Source organism: Molothrus aeneus, chromosome 4, assembly GCF_037042795.1.
Source record: "Molothrus aeneus isolate 106 chromosome 4, BPBGC_Maene_1.0, whole genome shotgun sequence".
Classification (NCBI taxonomy): Eukaryota; Metazoa; Chordata; class Aves; order Passeriformes; family Icteridae; genus Molothrus; species Molothrus aeneus.
The window spans coordinates 10,412,688-10,433,693 of record NC_089649.1 but is presented as its reverse complement, the minus strand read 5'-3'; the positions used below and the strand labels follow the sequence as shown (position 1 = coordinate 10,433,693).

At 36.7% G+C, this 21,006-nt stretch overlaps 1 long non-coding RNA gene across 1 annotated transcript in view; it reads left to right on the top strand.

Moving 5' to 3' along the window:
* Positions 1-4,937, top strand: part of LOC136556217 (uncharacterized) — a 39,544-nt gene extending 34,607 nt beyond the window's left edge. The window contains exon 4 of the long non-coding RNA XR_010783588.1: positions 4,811-4,937. This is a non-coding gene — a long non-coding RNA (uncharacterized lncRNA). The remainder of the gene's footprint in view (positions 1-4,810) is intronic.
* Positions 4,938-21,006: the final 16,069 nt, after the last annotated feature.

Here is a 21,006-nt window from a genome sequence, read left to right as displayed (position 1 = left end):
CATAAACACAGTGGGAACAACTGAACTGGGAATAGAGGAGGTGTGCAAACTCCTAGCATGGTGAATATTGCTGCTTCAGTTTCTGTGCAGAAACTGTTCAGTTTCATCAAGAGAAACAGCGTGAGAGAATGCCATCAATCAACATCAAGATTTTAATACTTGATGGATTGAGCAGTAGCAGTTTAAAATGTAAAATTACGGCTCATTTTCAAGCTGCTGCTAATTGTAAATCAAACTCTGAAGTGTTCTGTTGGAACTGTAACTGTGGATGAGCATCGTTATTGTTTTCAATTTGCCACTTTTATTTTGATAGGAAAATATATCATAAAGCTTTGATTTTTAATTTATTTTTATTACCAAATGTTTATTATCATGTTTGTCATTTTGACTTGAGCATCCTGGGAGAGAATTTTATTTTTAATGGTTATTTAGTAAAAGAGATTAAATCAACCTTAAGAGTGTATTTTACTTCATTTCAATCATGGTTTATTGCTCGGAATATGTTTAAAAAGATATGCGTGATTATATGAATCATTAGAAATTATGTTACCAAGGAAATGACTTAGTGAACCTGTTCTTCAACACATATTTGCTTTAAAATATTACCAAATGGGGGCCAGAGGACCCAAGTATGAGATGACTCAATTAACTAGGAACTTTTCTGAAGAATAATGCAAATGTTGTGAGTGCTGTTTTTAAAAATACCTGGAAATTAAGACCACTCTTTAATGAAACTTGGGCTTTAATGACAACAACAAGCTGTGAACTCTCAGAAGGAAAAAGAATTGCACTTTTCAGGCACTGGTGAGTAATGCTGTGATGCTGATAATTTTTAGCTGTTCAAACAAACCCACTTCTAGCTTAAATAGGTAGAACCTCTGCTATACTGAAAGATACTGGAATATATCTGAATGACACCTTGTTGACTTTAAGCAATATTTTATTTTAAGCACATAGACTGGTATTTAACATCCAATTGAGCACTTGTGGCTCATGGGCAAATCTGAGAAGTTTGAAGGTTGGAAAAGAAAGGAATTTTCAGTCCAGAAATTATGTTTTTCAGGATTTTTGGTTTGGTTGGGATTTTTTTGTTGCTGTCATTTTTGGGGTTTTTTGTTGTTTTTGTTTTGTTTTGGGGGTTTTTGGGGGGGTTTATTTTTTATTTGTTTTTTTTTTTGTTGTTTTTGTGGGGTTTTTTTCTGAGATTGAGAAGAAGAGAAGAAAGTGCATAGCACAAAATTCTATAGTAGGCGGTAGTTTTGAGCCAATGAAAGAGAATGAAAACACTTTTAAGTACTTTATTACTTCCTTAGGTTCTGCTGAAATGTGTAATATATTATGAAGATGTGTTTGAGCTCATGATTATGACCCCAGTTTACTGTTGGCATAAACTTTGGGCTGAAAAGATGTTAATGATTAGTCAAAAGTTGATATTTTCATGCAGTCTTATCACACCCTCAACAACCCCTGTAAGTTAATGCACTGTGAAAAGACCCAACTAAATGAATGAACATTTCTTTCAGATAGTTTTCAAGGGACCTAATGTTTGCAACTATTAGAAGAATACTGAATTAATTCAGTTAGTGTGGAGAGGTATCAACGTGGCAGCCACATCCAGAAATTTTACTGGACATCAGTGTGACTTCAGTGTTTCCAGGCAGATGAAGAGACTTTGTCATGAATAAAATAACCAGTGACAAAATTTTATCTGAAGAACAGGTATCTGATAATGTGAACATAAATCAAAATGAATTGTGGAAAATATGGTACCAGCATATCCTGAAAACACCAAGGGTCAGTGTTAGAAGAAGTGGAAAAGCACAAGAATTTTGTGTTTGGCCCAAAATGTGCTGAGGGTTTTCCTTCTAAAGCTGAGCACAGACATTTCAAAATGAAAGCGCTAACTCAGCCTGGATTATACAGGACTTAAATTACTCCTCTGCACAATATTTTATTTATTCATGAACAATTTGTTTAACATGTTATTTTCCTTGTGGTCCTCTTAAAAGAGTAAGCTCTATTTTTTTTTTAAGTTGGTTTTATTTTAACATCAGCTGGACAGACTGGCTAAGTGTCATCAAGTCTGTTCTGCTCTCAGCAACATCACCCCATGCTTTTTATAAAAAGATCAAAGATCCTCTGAATATTATTCCATTCTGTTGAGGAACTTCACTGCTGCAGAAATTAAAGACATTCCTCTTATAGGCAATTATCTTCATATTTATTTTTTTTCCATAGGGTGATTTTTTTTCTGGTTTCAGAAGTATTTCTTCCTCCTCATGTTTCAGACTCCCAAATTATTTATGAAGGACAAATATGTGCCTTCACAGACTGTGTTTGGAAAGGGAAACATAATTTTTAAAAAACCATATATTTTTTTTATCAGCATTGCTATTTTAGGCCTGAGTTTTATGAACTTCTATTGATATATGCTGAATACTTAAATGTAGGTTACAGGTCCATGCAACTCAAGGAACATCTTAAACCAAATCATTCTGTATGCAGTTAAATCTGTGGTGAAACAAATTTTTGGTGACAGAATTTAAAGCATTTCAACAACTCTGATAACACAATATTGTGTCTGATAACACAATAATTGTTCTGCATGATTTGAACATTGTGTCATATGGATTGGCATAGCTGTTTTAACAGTTTTGATCTGGTGATTCCTGTTTCCCTGTCCTTAGACTGTAACAGGACTGACTGTAAAGGTGTTTGCAGTTCCTTTCAGGGTCTGGCTTGATCTGTGTTTTGTAATTGTTGCAGTTAATGACAGGATTCTTTATGCTGTGGCTCGTGGAGTTAACCTCTACATTAGAGCAGGTGAGATTCTGTCACAAAGAAATTATTATCTATTTAAGTGCTCTGACTCATTTCACTGAGATAATACCTTGGTTGTAATACAACCAGGCAGTTTATCAACAGGTTTGTTATGAAGTGAAGCCAAACTCAACAACAATTATCACCACCTCGTGTTGCTTTGCCCTGTGTTTGGAGAACTGAGCAAAGGTGTGAGGTTTTCACAAGGGATTCGAGGATGAGGGAAGAGATGAGGATCTGACTCCATGTTTCAGAAGGCTTGATTTATTATTTTATTATATATATTATATTAAAACTATACTAAAAGAATAGAAGAAAGGGTTTCATCACAAGGCTAGCTAAGAATAGAATAAGAAGGAATGATAACAAAGGTTTGTAGCTCAGCTCTCTGTCCGAGCCAGCTGAGCTGTGATTGGCCATTAATTACAAACATCCAACATGGGCCAATCACAGATCCACCTGTTGCATTCCACAGCAGCAGATAATCATTGTTTACATTTTGTTCCTGAGGCCTCTCAGCTTCTCAGGAGGAAAAATCCTAAGGAAAGGATTTTTCATGAAACATGTCTATGACACAAAGGCACACCAACACTGCTGTTTGGGGAGGTTTCCTGTACTCAACCCTTTGATGAGAGGTATATTTTGTGCTCAGCTTGCAAAACTTGCTTCCACTCCAATTGCCCGTGTGGAGGTGGGAATGTTTTCCATTTTCCACACGTGGCCGTGTCTTGGTGTGCTCACTCTGCATGCTCCCTGTGGCTATCTGTGATTGTATGCCAGATATATGTGAGTGGAAATTATTGGAACACTTTCAGGATTGTACTTCTCATTTTAATTAGTTGCTGTCATTTTTCACACTGCTAGTAAATCACTTCGAATATATTGCTTGTGGTTGTGGTTGTGTTTGAGACATAAATCTTTTGTTAAGAGATTAGTGAGTCATCTATCCCATGGCCCTCATTGCCACCCATTAGACAGTTATAATAAAGCTTTCTCCACTATAGATCCATGAGTCTTCTCCTTCAGGGATTGCAGGGTAGCCAAGTGGTGTCTGGAGAAGCAGGATGATGGGATTGTAGATGGATAATGCAAAGCAATCCCCTTTCTGAGGCTTTTTCATGGAAACTTCACAGTACAGCTGTCATTAGTGGTGTTTTATCTCAGAGCCAAAAGAAGGACCAGGGGCATGGATGAACAGAAGTAGTTTTAGTTTTTGATAGGTAGAAATTATGTTTGAAATTTGCAAAAAATATGGTGTTTTCTTACTGCTGACACAGGGCCTCTCTTCTCCCTTTTTGTCTTCACAGAGAGCACATGAAGGATAAAATATATTATCCATTTTGGGATAAAAATTTAACTGATTTAACTTGCTCCAAATTGTTGCATAAATACACTTGACTCCAAATCTCCTGTTTATAAAAACTCAGAGTCTCTAAGGAAAATTTCAGTTTCAGTGGACTGAATGCATATGCAAATTGCATCTCAAAAAAAAATTAATTTCAAAACCAATCAATTTTCAATTCCAATTCCTACAAAATTTCTCTACAGAGAAAATTGAAATAAAATATTTAGATTTCACAAGAATTGTGAAAAAAGTAAGAATTTAGGAAAGAGACACATTTTTATAAATTCTTTTTTAAAAGCTTTTAAATTGCTATTATTATGTCATGAAATAATTTAGTGAGTACTATGCCATATGACTCCCAACACACATTTGAAAGAGAGAAGAGAGGTGAAAGCTGATGGTATCTAAGCAAAGGGAAGTGTAGGAGAGTTTAGCTTAATAGAACAGCTCTTCCTAAAAACCTGGCACCATTTCTTATATGCATAAATATACAGAGAGAAAGTGTAAACATTGAATTTGATAACCTCTTTAGCTGGTTTCAAGGTTTTCCTTAAAAGATTGAAAATATATGCAAGCCCCTGTATACATTGAGCTAAATTCTGTTAATCACAGATTAAAAATCCTTTTTTTTTCCTGGTTGTCTAGAAGAGCAGCTTGAAGTGAAACCTGTGGGCACAGAGAGCAGGATGAACAAAGGGGATGTACCAGAAGAAAGGAAGTCCTTTTCTTACTACTACAAATATGACTTTTTCCTATCAAGCATCAAATTAACTTAAAGGTAACACTTATTTTTATAATTTCAACATCTCCTAAAGTCTGTGGTAGTCATCAAATAATTCTTGTTGCTACCTATTTTAAAATATCAAGCTTAAATTTGTGGTTAGGATTTAATGCTTTACAGTAACAAGTATACTTGGCCTTTGGATTTATGCTGTGATCAAAAAGGAGCAGAAAAACACAACAACTTTAAATAAAAGTTGCTAAAAAATGGTAGAGTGCTTCTTCCTTATATGTCTTACTGGTGAAGAAGGCAGTGTAATCCAAAATATTCTTGATTCTTCATTGAAGAATTTCAGAGCTTTACAGTAACAACTATACTTAGCCTTTAGATTAATGCTGTGGTGAAACAGGAGCAGAAAAACACAACAACTTTAAATAAAAGTTGCTAAAAATGTTAGAATGTTTCTTCCTTATACATCTTCCTAGTAAAAAAAAGGCAGAGTAAACCAAAATATTCTTCATTCTTAATTGAAGGTAGTCATGTCCTCAGCTCAGATTGAAGAAGTGCAACACATTAGGTAGAGATCTTAAGGTGAATGAAACACAAGAAAGTGTTGTTGAGTTCAGTGTTTACAAATGCTCTCTGCATATTTATGCATAGAATAAATGGTGATAGGTCATGAAGAAAAAAAAAAAAAGAAGAAAAAAATATTTATATACAAGAACACTTATTATGTTATTATGTAAGGGTATCTAGGAACTGAGACATTTCCATTTTTGTAAAACTACATGACAACACCAGAGGTCCACAAGCCAGAAAATGCATCCCAATTTAAATAGGCAAGTTCTGTGTAAAAAAACTGCCACCAAAGAAAAATGAAAAATCCTGAGTCAAGAAACGTTATGAGATCTGCTGTTCCATGACAAAGATGCAGGAAGACATGATGTATTAGGTGGCAGAACTTCAGGCCTGATAAGGAGAAATAATAATTGAATCTCTCTATAGATGCAGCAGCTCATTCCCTCAAAAAATAGAAAAATAAAAATATTTTGAGCTATCCAGGTAGGTTGCTACAATTCTTCACACAACATTGCTCCAGAAAAGCTAGCTAGACCTTAGACTGATCTGTGCAAGGTCATTTTCACCAATTTCAAATCTTCTGACGTGTGACTCTCCCCAGTAGAAGGATTAAAAAAAAAACAAAACCAAACCAGTACACTAAGTATTCTGCTCTGTTACAGTTTGTTCTTGAGAGAACTCAGCCTAATAAATATGCAAGAAATTAGACAGCAATAAAGAGATCTGATAGAGTAGGAAAAGATGAAATGCTGTCTGCCAGTGCTTGGATTTTGGTCAAAATTCTAGCAGAGATAGAACCATGAATCCAGTGGAGCAACCTGCAGCTCATCTATTTATCTTATTTTATCAGAAGTGTTATCAGAGTGTGACTCCTAAAGAGAGAGAACATTGTTGATCTGCTCTAAGTAATGACTTTGTTGAGGATCGTCTACAAAAATACATGAAGTCCCTCAGCTGTTCTACACAGACTTTACATACAAGAGGAAACACACCAAAAAATAGTATTTATTCAGTGTCAGAGTGCTGTTTATGAAGCTCTGTGTTTATGAAGATATTTAATATGCCTAAGTGTCATTGATTTAGGAGTAAAAATCAACTCTCTGGTGGTTTGTGCAGTCTGACATGTGGCCTTAAAAGCTGAATGGAGTAAAGAGATTGATGGCTATTGACTCCCTGGTGTCTCCTAACATGTGCAATTAAGGAGGCCACAATAAGGGACAACTGCAAGAGGTCATGGTCTTTGCTGAATTCACAGAGGGCTGTGGCCAGGTCACTGTGTAGGGCCACTTTAAAGTGGAATTCTGTCACAAAAAATGAGGTCTAATGCAAATCCATTGATTGATGCTATTAACTTGAAAATTAAGAATATGTCTGATTGAAGAGAAAAGTGAGCACAATGAAAACACAGCCAAGGAATTCTTAGATGTTTTTAGAAAACTTCATTGCCTAGAATGAAGATAAACCTTAGGGGAATAAATATTAATTTCCAGTGGGAAATGCTTTTACATGCTTGGACATGGAAGATAGTCTAGCTGCATGAACATGTTGTCTGGATTTGGATACAAAACAAGATAAACATTTGGTCCTTCAAGAGACTCCTGCTTCAGAAAGGGCAGAATTTATGACATCAGGAGGTGTTTGCCGGCCATTGAAGCTACAATTTCACCTACAGGTATTCCAGAGGGCAGGGCATTTAAAAGCATTTTTCCTTGAATTTTCCTTTTCCAGGATCCTGATGTTCCCTGCCCTGTGCATAGGAACCAGGTCTGCTGAATGAATGTGAGAATAATTGATTCTACTCTGTATAATCTTATTACTAAAATAATTTCTGTACTACAATTAATATTGCTTTTAATGATTCTTCAACTAATTTCAGTGCTGTCACTTTCTGAACTTCATCTCATGTGTGTTTTGCTGATAATCTTTAGAGAAATCTTTCTTTGTCTCTCTGCTTTTATTTACACCCAGAGATTTAAAGAGATAATTTCCCTTCCTATTTCAATGGTTACCTTGGAGTAGGGGATGCCTCCTGTGTGAACATATGTAGTAGTCACTCCTCTGTCTCATGAGCTTTTCCTCTGCTAACGTTTCAATTATTTAGTTTTAACCCACAGTAAGGTTTCCTGGGTTTTTCTGTTATTGTCCCAAACAGAACATTTTGATTCACTGGAACATTTTAATTCATGTAGCCTCATATGATTCTCGTTATTTCTCATTATTTCATTTTGCTGAGTTTTGCATTTTATCTTTCTTGCCACTATCTAGAAACACTCTTAAATTACCTGCTTGCTGAATCCCATTTTGGTGCCCTCTGTTCTTTCTTTGATTGATACATCTTACTGATTTTCTTGTGTACTGGCTGCTTGTTTTTGTTTGGTTTTTGTTTTTCCTATTTCTTCCTGTCCCCTTCCTGAGGACTTTATTCTTTCTTGCCAATTTAAAGTCCTTTTGCCCAGAGACATTAGTTTTCTCTCTCAGCAAACTGGTGACCATGATCCTCAAAAAAAAATTCATCAACACTTTGAAACCTTTGCTTTGTGTTTCTAAGCCCCCCACCTTTTAACCTCTGATTTACCACCACTCTTCTGGGAGTTTTGGGGTTTATTTAACCTTGACAGTGGCAGTGAATCACCTATGATGTTAAGCAGATTACACTGAACCTAATTATGTTGTACTTTGGGAATTACAAACCACAAATTCCTCTGGTGGATTCCTAGGTCTGGGGTTTAATGAAGCAGCAGTATTTTCTGCTGGCTTCAGGACTGTACTGTAGCATCACTCTTGTAACACCTTAAAGGGGAATGTCAGTGATCTATCCTTGCTCCATGTCTCCCAACTTCCTACTATTGCTCTTCTGCACTGGCTTCCAACGTTTGCTGTGTTATAATAAACATTTGCTATGTCATGTGTTTATATAAAGATCAGAAAATACTGCCTGTGCTAAAGGGGTGAGCTGAGGTTACTCAGCCAACCTTGATTTTTTTCATTCCCCCCTCCCATTGTCTAACTTGTGAAACTTTTCCTTTGCAGTTCTGTAAATGTTATTTTAATGTAATTTGTGCCTAACATATATATTATAGATAAGTCTATCTAATAAGCAGTTGGGAATAATATATATAGATTTTTCTATTTTAAATTCTTTTCTGTAAGTCAGCAGAGTGGAATTCATTAACTTGATATGGATCTTTTTCAGTCTTTTCAGTAACCATTCACCAAAGAATGGACTTAGGAGTGTATTTATATGGTAAATGTACTGATACTGCTTACTTTAATATAAAGTTCATCTTTTTAATGCTTTTCCATATATACACATTTGGCTCTTTTGGAAAGGGACTTGTAATCCAATCTTCTTTCTTCTCATTTTAGCAGAATTATTACTTGTAAACTAACATAGATTAGTTGCAAGTATTAAAAGAAGACTATTTATTTGTGTAACACTTGAAAAATACTTGAGGAAACTATTTATTAAAAAGAGTGACATTTACTATAATACTTTAAAGAGTAAAGACTATTGAGTTCTGGTGGGTTTTTTGTTTGGTTGGTTTGTTGTTTTTTTCTTTTAATGGGGGAACATTCAAATAGAAATTATGCAATGAATGCAATTGAAAAAACCTGTTTGATAGAGAGCTTTAGTAATGCTTAATGGAGTTTTTGCTTTCCTGAGAGTGATAGCACAGCATGTAGTATATAACTGACTAATGGAGATTTGCCACTCAAGTAAGTCAATCAAAAATGTAATTTAGCTGGAAACTCTCATGGAAACAGCTATGCCTCTTGTATCTGTCCCAATTAAATACAGTGTGATGATGATTGCATATGTATCACTAATAGGGTTGTCGGGAGAATTTCTGATAAAGCTTTTGATGGGGATACAAAAATGTGAGTTTTGAATCTTCTGAATTAAAAAATCAAACCACTGACCACATAGGACATTTAAAACAATTTTCAAATGGACAGTATCCTTATTCAAAATGCTTTTCATTTTGAATATATTTAATCCAGAGTAAGGCAGAGTGGGGTGTGGGATTTTTTGGTCTATTTTCTTTTAAAATCATTCACAAAATCATCATATTCTGAAATAGATTTGTGATTTTAATTCTAGAACAAATAACTTGTGTGGAGAGGTGTGTCAGAGGTGAAAGTCCACCAAGTGATACCAGCCTGAAGAACCGGAGAATACACAAAACTTTGCGCATATCTTCCAAGCATTAGATGTCTCTCAGAGCAAAGCTATCAGAAATTAATTTTCCTATACTGCTGATGCCTCAGATTTCAGCTTTTATATTTTTTAGGTTCTGTACTGCTGAGCTTCATATGAGGGGATGGTGAGGTCTCTTCACAGAGCAGGGAGACAAAACAATTCTTCTCTAGCTGGGGACCAAGGACAGATGATCCAAATCTCAGGCCCAAGAGCACAAACAATGTGGACTGAAGAGAGAAAAACAAGAAGGATGGGACTTCATAACCTAAAGCTATAACTAGACAATTAACTCCAATATGCAAATGGACCAGAATTTACAAAAGTGAGAGACCTCATGACTGGTTATCCATTTTGTGACCATTTTGGTTCATCTTGGGTGTAGCCCTGGCTGGGCTCTTGTGCTGCCCAAGGTGGAACCATTGATGCCTTTTAATAAATCCCTACTTTATTCTTTAACTCTCTCTAGCCTCTGTTTTAGGTCAGCCTTCACAGGGCATCACTGCACCAAAAGCCCCCTGCAGGAACCCCATGGACAAAATCAGATAGCCACTAATTGCCTTCCACAATTAATTTATGAAGGTAAAATGTGTGCACTTGCCAGAAGCACGGCATCTCAGAAAAGGAAGACTGCATTTCTGAACTTTCAGCCCTGATTCTTAAGGAGTAACTATAAAAAAAAAAAAAAGTATATTCATAGCTAACATTCACAGCTGTACTTGACATTAAAAAACATCAAGATACTGGCTCCCTGGTATCTGGCCTTTCTCTCCAGCTGGAACCTCTGCCTGGCCTCTCTGTCCCATCAGACCTACTGAACTTATTATTCCTTTGCATGTTTCCCTCTGCTCTGCTGCTACTAACCACCGTTTTCTTTTGAATTGGATAAATAATTACCATAATAATTCTCAACTTTGAGTTTATTGGTTGTATTTTAGGTCTAAGGAAAGACTTGTACACCCCATAAGCTTGTCTGCTGCACCCATTGAGTACAACAAAAAAGGAGAGAAGAAGTCCTCACAAAGTTTGACTTTTTCTGAAGCATAGATGAAATATGTGTATTTCCACAAAATTGCCTCTTAAAGTGCACTTCTATAAAATGAGTACTGCATATCTTTGAAAATTCATCACTGTTTTACTGTATTCAGTTAAATACTTTGTACAAAACACAAATCACTTTCTGGTTGAAAAGATTTGTTGATGAAAACTCATTTGATCCTTCTAGGACAGATTGCAGCAAGTTTATGATATTGCTGGTTTTTTATATCTTCTTTTTGCTGTTGTTTACAGATGAAATAACCTCCCAAGTTACAGCTGAAATGAGCAAAACTATTCCTGCCAAGTTTTGACAGAGTAAATACACCTGTGATTGAAGAACTATAGGTGTTCACATATCTCTTTTAATTTTCTAATATTCTTTGTCAATTAGAATGATGTGCATCTTTTAAATACATGGTTGTGAGTTCCCTTTGTTGGGTTTTTTTATTTTGTGTCTCTATATAAATATATGCATATGTATATATACAGAGAGAGGGAGAGTCATCATGCTTTATGCTTATACAAAACTCTTCCTTGGGCAAAAAGAGGAGCACAGTCACAGGTGAAGCTGGGAAATTATTGTTACTCCAGTTAATGATTTAACAGCATAATAGTCTGATTTATTAGTTACAATAGTATGTATTAATAATTCAAATTCATATAGGAAAAAAAGTTATACTGCTTTTTTGGGGGAAATAAAAAGTCCTTTCTAGAAACACTCTGGATTCAAAGACTGGTGGCTTCATCCTTCCTGAAAGAAAGAGATGGACTCAGAACGAGCTATCAGCATCCAGTCATAACTGGGAGGCATATGGTCTTGTCCTAAGGGCTTTCTTTCATTTACTGGGAGAAGAGAGATGATAGTCCTGCCCTCCATAGACTTAATTTCTGGAATTTCTTTTGAGCACAGCTTAGGTGCTCGCTTTTGTCCTTAGTTCCTAACCATTCACTTTTTGTTCCAAAGCTGGGTTTACCTGAACAATGGAAAGCTGCAATCCCATAGTGACCTCTGAATTACAGCTATGGTTTCTGCCAGATCGCCTGCTCCTCTGGTACTGTTCTGCACCCTTTTGCACTTCATTTCATTCTAGAAACATGAGTAGCTGCTCGTTATCATTGTAAAACCAAAGGAAATCTGAAAAAAAAATGTAGTTGGTAGTTAGCTGGCCACCAGGCAACTTCTATCACAAATACTATTCTTTTTCTTTTTTTTTTTTTTTTAAGGCTAAAATCAGCTCAAAGTGAAGACAAACCATGCAAGTCCTGAGACCCTGAGCTCTCAGGTGAGTGGCCTTTAGTAATGGAAAAATTGTTTTGTTTATCATACAGATGTTGGGAATGTTCAACCAAGCCAAAGCTAAATAACACTGCAGTGATAAGGTGACCTCCTGTGAACTGCCTATATAGCAAAGATCAACCTCTGTCCTTGTTCAGGTCTACTCAATAAAAAAAATAATTCAAAAAATAAGATTTTATCATATCTTCCATGTAGTTCACTTATCATATTGTGATGCTGGTCTCTAGTATACTTTTAATGGGTGTGCAGAAAGTAATTTATAAAACCAAGTTCATGTGTAAATTAAATATAGAAGTTTATGAAGAACTATTCCAACAGTGAGAAAACAGCTGCCAGCGTGTTTTACGTAACAAGACATGGGGGTTTTAAACATTGACTTGTTGAATGAAGTTGACAAATAATTAAAAAAAAAAAAGACAAAAACAAAACCCAAAAAACCATCAAGACCTTCTTAACCCAGAAAAAGAAATCCCAACCCCAGCAGAATTTTCAAAAGAGATCAACAGTTGGACTTGATGATCTCATGGGTCTTTTCTGACCTAATTGATTTTGTGATATGGTGACATCAGGGGGCTAAAAGAAGACAACTTTCTTTTACTATTTAGTTTTCTGCTACAAGTTCCTGCCTGTAGAACTAACCTGCCATGTACGATATGGTGCTTAAGCAGTCTTTGTTTCAAAAAAGAGACAGACCTTTAGCATGGGCTTTTACAAGAAATAGCATAATTAGTAGGTAGGGTGTGAAGAGGGGTTAAGTTTTTAAGCAACCATGAAGTGAATGGGAATTAAAAGTAGATAGTGAAAATTTTAGTCTTTCATGGAAGGAAATTCTTATGGTTTTGATAGCCCAAAGAAAACTGTGCTAGAGCTTAAATGGATCTTGAGAATAAGAATAGCAATATCTGCATGACCACAGTTGGAATATTTTCATTATTTTTCACTACCCGCAGGTAAAGTGCATTTGAAATAAACCACCTTGAGATTTCAACAGAAAAATACCATTTGTTGTCTCTGGGTCTTCTGCAAATCTGCTGGTATCAAGCTTAGGAGACATGCTGTGCTGACATTCCTTACCCTCAGTCTCATACCATTAGTGACTTAAAAGAATTTCTCTGGCAAAATAAACTGTAATTGCCACTGTTCAGTGCCCACCTGAGAAAATTACTTTTACTATTAAAACTGAATGGCTCAAAAAGGTTCAGCACATTCCTTTTCTACCATGTATCTGAACAAGACCTACAAAGTAAGGGAACAGGCAGGAATAGCATCTCATAGTACATTTATATTTAAACCTATGAGTTTTTTTCCTTTAAACCTATTAATCTCCTCTGTTCTTCTGTACTTTCCTTGAATCTCTCTCCTTTCTCTTCTTCAGTGCTGTTGTGTGACTTCCAGATTCTTTTAATACCAGTTTAACATCAATGAGTCAGAATTCATTTTTATTTCCTTAATAAAGACCTTGTTTTTAAGTGTTCTCAGCATTACAAATTAGAGTCACATTTTCGCAGATGCTGAGATTCTTCAGCTTTCCGTGCCCTGGTTTTGAAAATATTTTAAATGCCTATGTGGTTTGCCTTGGAGTGTAAATCTGTCCCTCAAAGGAGGATCTTAAAATTGAGCATTCCCATTAGTGGCTTTTTCAAGGCCAGCTTTAATGAAGATGTTCCTTTCACAGAGATTTTTAAAGAAAGTGCCTCAGAAATATGAAAGCTTTCTTCTAGTAGTTAAAAAAAAAGAATAAAATCTAGAAAGTAGCCATGAACTGAAAGATTTTTACTGCTTCCCCCACCACCACCTCCCTTGCTCTAAGAAATGCAGCTGTTCCCTGAGAAACTTTGTAGTTGGAGGCCCATTTACAGTAATAGTTTCAGCCAGTCCTAATGATCACTTAGAAGAGCAGATGTAATAATAGTTTCCAGGAGGAGATCTGTTTGGGCTCCTAAACTTGCAGATGGATATAGTCCTTTTAGAAAAGCAGGAATCTGGTCTCCTAACATGTTGTCTGAGGATGTGGAAAAACCACACCAGCTCTAATTTACACCGCCAAAGCAAAAGTCAGGGCAATGAGGGTGAAATAGCAGTATTTTAGGAAAGCCTGATTTCCATACCATTGTAGAAAGAGAAAATGGATACAAAGGATTCATGTCAGTAGTGGCTGGTTTCCTTTTCCCTTTCTGAGGCAGAGAAAGATCAAAACCGCTGAGGCTGGACAAAACCCCTGAGGGAGGCCAAAAGCAGATTTCAGGCCTGTTTTGATGTTTCTCATCATGGTTGGAGGAGCTGCAGAGATCCAGGGCTGTCTTTCTGCTCTGTTTGCTGTTTGGGCAGTGTAGCTGAGAGGCTTTAGTGTCTCATTTGCCATGTGAGCAGGATAAAATACATGTTTTGGGGATGGTAGGACTGTCCCAGAGCTGCATGTGCCATGATGGTGCATCTTCACTTGACCTTGCTGGGGACAGGGCAAGACATAGAATAATAGAACGTTTTGGGGTGGAAAAGACCTTCCAAAGGTCAACTATTCCAAGCCCCTGGCATTGGCAAGGACACCTTTCACTAGACTAGGATGCTCAAATCCCTATCCAATGTGGCCTTGAACACTTCCAGGGTAGAGCACCCACAGTTTGTCTGAGCAGCCAGTGCCAGTGTCTCACCACCCTAGTAGTGAGGAATTTCTTCCCAATGTTTGACATAACTTACCCACTGACATTCCCCCTTCTTCTATCACTACATGCCCCTGTAAAAAGTCCCTCTGTGGCTCTTTTGTAGTGTCCCTCTTGTGATTCTCTTGCCTTCAGTGGACAATCTAATGTCTCCTCAGAGCCTTCTCTTCTCTAGGCTGAACAGACTCAGCCTGTCTTCACAGCTCACGTGTCCCATCCCTCTGACCATTTCTGTGTCCCTCCTCTGGAGCTGCTTCCATAGGCCCATGTCTTTCCTGGTCCATGCCCAGAGCTGGATGCAGTACTCCTGCAAAGTGCCACCTCTCAGGCTGGCAGGTGACTTCTGTGTCACCTCAGCGCTGGCCCCTCAGCATGTCCGCCTGGCACAAGCCACAGGATCAATGGCTCTGTGTTTTGTTGTGGGTATTTTGCTGTTTCTTTGTTGAGGCAGAAATTCTTCCAATGAAACATCTGACTGCTGAGCTGTGTGTCCCAGCTGGCAAAAGAAAGTCAACTTCTTATTACACAGCACTGAACTGTGTTAACTTCTTGTTAGGGTTGAGAATTACCCAGATAATTGTACATCCCCAGTTTTCCCTTGCTCTATTAGTTGTTGTGTCATGGCATGAAATGAGACACTGTGTTCCTTGAAGGATCTTGGGCTAGTATTTTTCACATGCATAAAAATGTGCCAGAAAATTACTCTGTTGTAGTTTACATAATTCTGAGTGGGATGGAATCTACTGCCAAAGCCTACGTGCCTTGTGCAACTTTAAGTTGCCCTAGGATGTTGGAAATGTTTTTATGGGGACTGGAAACATGACAAATGAACTGAGGGGGGACCAGAAGCCTTGTGGAAAGGCAGTGGAGTCCAGGCAGGGTGCCCAAATTGTGTCTGAAATGGAATCACATACTCAGCTTTTGTGAACTAAATCCCATCCTAGGTGCACACATAAACAATACACTATAGACACAGGCATTATTGTAAACTTATGTCAGTTCTGATGCAAAACAACAGAAATTAGTGTTCCTTATTTTCTGATGAAAGTACCGAGGCACCAAGGGAATTTGTCACACGTAAAATCGCTACAAGACACAGTCCTCACCACACTTTATTTCAGTAGCCCGAGTTGCTTCTCATTGCAGACTCTGAAAAGCTATTATTTCCCAAATGTATCCAAAATAAGTCTGAACATGTTTGCCTGTAATGCAACAAGGTGAACTTAATTACAGGAAGCTTTAGAAGTGTTCAGCTCATGTGCTGCTGACACAGCAGGGGTGGGTGGGTCTGAAGGGAAGGGGAGCGGCGAGGACAATCCCTGTGTGAGAACCACCTTCAGAACAAAACCTGAAACTTCAAAGGAGGGGAAAAAAACCCCAACAAAACAAAAACCCAACACAACAACCAACCCCCTGTAACACTTCTAAAATGCTATAATAAATGGAGTGAAAATAAGATGCCCATTTACATTTCTTTGTTCTTATTTGCAGTTTGACTTATTGTCAGGAGATTGCCAAAGTTTCAGCATCAGCATCTGTGCTCACCAGCTTCAACAAGATTTAGAAGAAAGAAAAGAAAGAAAAAAGCAGTTTATATTTTGTAAGTTACCTGTGCTCATGTGCAGCTTACATTCAGGGACGTTGATGTATGCAATAGAGAATTAATTTTAAGCAGAGCTGCAGCTTGAGATGTGTTTCCCAACTTGGAGACCTGGTTTTGGGCCCAAAATTGCTGAATGCTTCAGTGCTAATCCTTTGTGTCATTTTTAACAGCATCAAAATCCTGATTAATGTGGTATCTAAAGAATGAAAATGTGTCCTCCCTGCTAGCTTTTACCACTTTAATAGACATTTACTATAGTATTAAGTAATAATATAGTATTATATATATATAATATTATATTATTATATAATACTAAATTATATACTATATCATATATATATAATAATATCCTATACTATTAAATAATATTTTTATCAGCAGAGATCAGCAAAATTCCCACGGTAGAGATTTTAATTTTGATGTGAAACCAACTTCTGTAAGGATTTCCAAATTTCTTTTAAACACAATATTTGAGGTTTAGACTGTTTTATTAGCAGTCAAACATTTTTTATTTGTACTATTCATTATGTCAAACAGACAAAGAAGTGTTTTTAACATCCAGCTGTGTTTCAATTCATTCTTGATTTGATTAAGAGGGTCTGTTGCATTTTGTTAGTATAGAACCATTAGCTAAGAACCTGTTTAAAAAGTGCTCTTTAGGTAGTCTAATCTACTAAATTCAGATAGTCTTTATAAAAGAGCTGCATTTTATTCCTTTTGTATGATATTGCAATATAAATTAAGATGAAATCTGTTGGTCTGCAGCTCCTTTTTTAATATTTCTTCATGTTTGAAAAACATCTACTCCTTTTTATTTGTATTTATAAGAATGACATTTATATTAATTTTAACTAGTGAGGATTTAACATCATCCAGTGCAAAGATATAATGAAAAAATATATTCTTGACCACCACGTCATTTTGCTTTGAATTTCAGGGTCATTTTCTTTAAATATTATTATATGAATCATCTCCATTTACACTGATAATAAAATGCTTTCTGGTGTTCTCAGGCTCAAAAATTTATGAAAATAAAAAAGCATGATGCAGACACAAAAACAAAAAAGTTTGTGAAACTGGAACATCCTGTACCATTACTTGAGATAAAGTTCCTAGTTAAAATTTAAAATATTGCTGAAATTATTTCCTGAGGAAGTTATTTTGGGATTTTACAGTTAACTACACTTGAATAAAACCTATTCCTGTGAACAGCAATATTTTAAGTATTTTAAAATGCTCCAGCTTTAAATAAATTGATGACCAGTGAGATCATCCCTAGACATTCAATAGCAATGGTGTTACAGTAGTGTCACTGAGACAGTAATAATGATATCATCACACTAGCAAGCAAAGTGTATTCTGTATGACTCACTGCTGCTTTTTAATAGAAGTCTTAGCTTCAGAAATGAGCATGTGATATGATTGGTTTGGTGGATGAGCATAGAAAACAGAGAGAAAGAAATATAAAAAAAATCCATGTAATTTCTAATTTTTCTAATTTTTTTTTTTCTGAGTTTCAAGATGCTGCCTGAAATCCAGACTTGTCACAAACTGAACAGGTAACACAGTAATTTTTCTTGTTCAACTCTTCTATGGAAGAAAGTTTTAAGTCATGTTTATTGGTGGCAGTTTAACTCAAGAACCTGACAACAAAGGGAATCTGGTAAAGGAGTTGCTTAAGAAGGATTTATATGTTTATAAATATGTTTATAAATGCATTTATATGTTGTAGTAAATACTTCCCAGCTTTCATATTCTAATTACTACTTCAAACTGCTGCATGAAAAGCAGTTGGTCATTATTACATTGAGACATGGTTTTGGTTTGTTTTCTTTCTGGTGCCATCTCTTCCAATTCTACAGGGATATATATATATACAAGCATATTATTTATGCATGAAACATTTCCCTTTAATTTAGATATATATATATTATATATGTATGAAATATTTATTTTAATTTTTTGGTTACAATCATCATGCAAATTGTTGTGCTTATTGCATGACCCAGTTCACTGAACTGGAAAGAGAAGTGATTTTGTCGTTTGGAGTTGCTCTCGGTTTATTACCTCACCATGCAGAGTGTGCACAAGCACGATGTGTGGCTTTATGGAGTGGGAAAAGAGTGAACAAGACAGACTATTTGGGTAACAGCAGAATTTGAAGAATGTACACAGACCTGTCCTCCTTTGCCCCGGGTAAATCTTGAGTGCTTTCGACAGTAATGCAGAAGAGGCCTGGGTGTGCAGCTCTGATTATGTGGCCCAAAACACTGCTTTTATTTATTTTAATCCCATGTATTGAATTCATCATGCAGCTCTTCTGCTACAGGGAGAGCTGTCAGATAGGATTTCCCCCCATTTTCTCCCATAGAAACTCTGAAGAATAATCTTGTACTTGCCTAGGTAATAGTGTGTGATTTTTCCCAGACACTTAAGCTGCTAAAAATCAAGTAAGTACATGTGTGTTAGAGGAAAACATAACCCTTTATTTATGAATGTGTTAGAAGAACTGTCAGAAAGGGATATTGATTCTGGTTTTGTACAGGGAACTAGTGAGAACAACCAATCAATGTAACATAGGGACAACTTGACATTGGTATGAAATATTTAGGTTGTAGAGAAGTATAAAAATTAAGGAAATTTCCAATGGAAAACAGCAGCATACTTTTTTTTTTTTTTTTTGCTAAAGAGAAGGTGAAAAGCAGAGATCGGTGATTAAAAAAAAATTAAAATGAAAAAGAGTAGGAGAAACTAATATATTGAGAAACTAATATATCATGAACTGTTACATAAAGGCCCTGTCCACTGATATATTTTGATTAGAATATTTTGACTAAGCACAATTCTGAGCAGCTGTTTATCAAAATGTATTCTATAGTATGCAAGCCTGGATTTTGTTTTACTCAAGCACTCTTGAGTGCTTAACTGAGAGAAATTAATAAACAATTGCAAAAGTACTTAAATTGGTCATTAAATGTTGTGTAAGTAAAGAGAAAATACATATTAACATAATATGGGTTTAGGAAAAGAAAAATACCAAAGCCAAACACCAAGATCTCAACAATTATTAAAAAAATCATCTGCAATACTTTTTTTTTTCCTTGAGTTTTTTCTTACTGTACAAGTGCCCTTTTCAAGCTCAGTTTGTTAAGACCTTGGAGCAAGTGAGGTGTTTTGTTGGATCTAATTGTCTTTTGTTAAGAACTAATTATGTGTACTTGAAATATCTTTATGGTTGATGGCACTGAGGGCAAAAAAATTACCCTATGATATCAATAGCCTACCAAATTAAGCACATGGCCTACTTGTATTCCACCTGCTGGAGCATTGGAACAGCTATCTGCCAAAAAGATGGAGTTCATTGATGTCTTTCAAAATGAATTAAAACTTGAGTCATGGAGTATTTGACAATAGTAATTTTTGTGTGTAAATTTTATAATTGAGAAAATACAACTTAAGCGCATGTGGTGTTTACTATTACAATTGGCTAACAATTATCTGAAGATTTTGGTGTCGAAGAAGTGGCCTTTCCATATTTCTGAAATTTATGTCCCAAAAGCAGAGTGTACAATAAAGAAATAAAGAGTGCTTTCCTTAATTTGACTGCAGAGTTCAACATCGTAAAAGAAAGTTCCTGCTTAAATAGCAAAATCATAGAATCAGAGAATGGTTTGGGTTGGAAGGAACCTCAGATTCCACCTGGCTGCCATGGGCATGGACACCTTCCAATGGACCAGGTTGTTCAAGGTCCCATCCAGACCAGCATTGAACACTTCCAGGGGAAGTCTTCACAGGAGAAGTGCCCCAGACCTTTCATCATCTTGGTGACCTCCTCTGGATTTGCTCCAGCAGGTCCTGATGCTTGCTGGTGTTTCTGTGATCACAGAACAGGTGAGGTCAGAAGAGACCACAGTGGGTCACTGGTCCAACCTCCCTGCTCAAACAGGGTCATCCTAAAGCCCATTGTACAGGATTGCATCCAGACATTTCTGGAATATCTCCAGTGGGAATATCTCTCCAACCTCTCTGGGCAAGCTGTTCCAGTCACCCACACAGTAAAGAAGTTCTTCCTCAGGTGGAACTTCCTGTGCATCAGTTTCTACCCATTTCCTCCTGTTCTATTGCCTTGCACCACTGAGCAGAGCCTGGTCCATCCTCTTGGCCTTTCAGATTCTTATAGACACTGGTGAGTCCCCTCTCAGTCACCATTTCTGAAGTCAGCCCCAGATCCCTCAGCCTTTCTTCATAAGAGAGATATTCCATCCCTCCATCACCTTCCATCTTTGCTGGATCTGCTGCAGGAGCTCCACATCCCTCTTGGAGTGAGTATCCCAGAGCTGCTCCAGATGCAGCCTCACAAGGGCTGGCCCTCTAATTGCTGAGCTGCCTAAGGAACCCTCCTGTGCTTTTCAAATACTCACAGGGTGATGTTAACCTGGAAGAAACAACAGCAAAATTCTGTTTTGCTCTAGGGCTGAACATGAATCTTGTGGCTCAGGTCTGTCACAGGCAGGGGGGAGGAGATGCCCACCGTGACGTGTCCTGCTCGTACAAAGCACGGCCTTATTTTTCATCAGAACAAATTGTTTTGCTCATGTCCTGTTTAACCTGAAGCAAACACTTGATTTTAATAGGATTTAGATGTGTGTTTAAGCACTTTGAACTGAATCTTAAAAACAGTATCTGTACCCGATCTCAGATGCTTCTAGTCAGTCTGCTACCTGCTTGTCTTCAGCATCTGCTGC